Genomic DNA, 2,500 nt, shown 5'->3' with positions numbered 1-2,500 from the left:
GCTCGCAAGGAAGCCAAAAGGAAATGGAGACTTGACACTGGCGAGTGTGTGTGTGTGTGTGTGCGCGTGTGTGTGTGCGTGTGCGCGTGTGCACTCTCGCTTTCTGCACTTCACGTGTGACAAAAGGAGACGTATGGCCTGCTCACAGCGGATATGTTTTAGAGGAACACACACACGCTTCCGTTCTAATCCACATCGGCTCCGATATGTGAGGCGCGTGTCTAAAAACATCGCCACCGCATCCAACTGGCATCCCCTCAAAACGGTAGAGAGATAGAAGAAAGAAAGAAAGAAAGAAAGAAAGAAAGAAAGAAAGAAAGAAAGAAAATACAAAGTACAGAAGAATGAACGAAAAAGGACAAATTAAGAAACAACTGAACAAACAGCGAGAAAAAGAAAGAGAGAGAGAGAGAGAGAGAGAGAGGATAAATGAACGAACAAAGCAATCGACTAAACTAACAAACGAAAAAGAAAGAAAGAAAGAAAGAAGAAAAAGAAAAAGGTCAAATGAACAAACAGTGTAATCAACTAAACTAACAAACAAACAAAAGAAAGAATGAAAAAGAAAGAAAAGGACGAATGAACAGAGCAAACAATCAACTAAACAAACAAAAGAACAAAATGAACAAAAACAAAAGAAAGAAAGAAAGAAAAGGACGAATGAACAGAGCAAACAATCAACTAAACTAACAAAAGAAACAACAAAAATAAAAAACAAACAAACGAAAGAAAGAAAGAACAAACGAACAAACAAATGAATAAACATACAGACAAAAGCAAGCAAGCAAGAAAAAAAAAAAAGAACGAACAGAGGAAAAGGGGAAAGAATGAAAGACAAACGAACAAACAACTGAACAAACAGAAGCAGCAACTGACCAAACAAGCAAATGAAAGAAAGAACGAATGAAGGAATGAAAGAAAGAACAATCAAAGACTGAACGAACAGATGAACAGAGGAGAAAGAAAGAACAAACCAATGACTAAACGAATGAAAGAAATAAAGAACGAATGAACCAAAGAGCAAACAAAAGAAATGACGGACAAAAGAAACGGAAAATGCGGGCGGTGGGGCAAGCGAGAACGTGACCGATAAAACAGGAAGTAAGAAAGAAATGAAAGAACGAACTGAGTGAGAAATGAAAGGAAGACAGGAAGGTGAAATGATGGAAGTGTGCAGGTAAGTGACCTTCACTGGAGACTCCTGCTTCTCCCTTCACCGTTTCAAGTGTAGGTTTTTCTTCATGTGTACGCTGTTACTATAGAAACCATAATGAATTGGAAGGCACTGATATAAACGTGTGATCTGGAACATCTGGTCAGAACTGCTGGTACAGGAAATAATCGACACCATCTGGCCAATCAGAACGGAGAATTCAACAGTGGTAAAGCTATTACCATCATCATCATCATCATGATAACACCGTGACTGATTTGCATATGGCGCCGGCGTGGCTGTGTCGAGGCAGAATGCTGTGAATATTCTGATCTTTGTTCTCCCGTCACTCTGCGTTATCCTAAATGTGTTACACCATACTTTCACTTTCTTCACTGCCCACACCCACAACTTTCCTTCCTCACTTCCCTTTTTGTGCTTACTCTCATAACTCCAGATTGGGCAAGTCATTTCCATTTATCTGTAAGGAAACATACGAAATAAAGTCCAGTAGTAAGGACAGTAGTCATTAGTCCATTCAGTGGTCAGTAATTGATCCAGTAGTTTGTCTAGAAGTCGGACCGGTAGTCCAGTAATCCGTCCAGTAGTCCCTAGTTGCTCCACTAGTCAGCAGTCAGTCTATTATTCACTCCAGTAGTCAGTACACAAGTCAGTAGTCAGTTATCAATCCAGTAGTCAGTAATCAGTCCAGTAGTCAGGAGTCAGCCCAGTAGAGAGTCCAGTAATCAGTAGTTAGTCCAGTAGTCAGCCCAGTAGTCAGTCCAGTAGTCAGTATTCAGCTGAGTAGTCAGTGTAGTAATCAGCAGTCAGTTCATTAGTCAACCCAGTAGTCAGTAGTTAGCCCAGTAGCCAGTATCCAGCCCAGTAGCTTGTCCAGTAATCAGTTGTCAATCCAGTAGTCAGTCTAGTAATCAGTAGTCAGTCCAGTAGCCAGGAGTCAGTATTCAGCTCAGTAGTCAGTCTAGTAATCAGTAGTCAGTCTAGTAATCAGTAGTCAGTCTAGTAATCAGTAGTCAGACCAGTAGTCAGTCTAGTAATCAGTAGTCAGTCTAGTAATCAGTAGTCAGCCCAGTAGTCAGTCTAGTAATCAGTAGTCAGTCTAGTAATCAGTAGTCAGCCCAGTAGTCAGTCTAGTAATCAGTAGCCAGTCTAGTAATCAGTAGTCAGCTCAGTAGTCAGTCTAGTAATCAGTAGCCAGTCTAGTAATCAGTAGCCAGTCTAGTAATCAGTAGTCAGCTCAGTAGTCAGTCTAGTAATCAGTAGTCAGTCTAGTAATCAGTAGCCAGTCTAGTAATCAGTAGTCAGCTCAGTAGTCAGTCTAGTAAT

At 40.7% G+C, this 2,500-nt stretch overlaps 1 protein-coding gene across 4 annotated transcripts in view; it reads right to left on the bottom strand.

Moving 5' to 3' along the window:
- Window positions 1-2,500, bottom strand: part of cux1b (cut-like homeobox 1b) — a 167,111-nt gene that overhangs the window by 62,133 nt on the left and 102,478 nt on the right. The window lies entirely within an intron of this gene.

The sequence above is a fragment of the Ictalurus punctatus genome, chromosome 20 (assembly GCF_001660625.3).
Source record: "Ictalurus punctatus breed USDA103 chromosome 20, Coco_2.0, whole genome shotgun sequence".
Taxonomy (NCBI): Eukaryota; Metazoa; Chordata; class Actinopteri; order Siluriformes; family Ictaluridae; genus Ictalurus; species Ictalurus punctatus.
The sequence above is the reverse complement of the archived record's forward strand: the minus strand, read 5'-3'. Positions and strand labels throughout refer to the sequence as shown.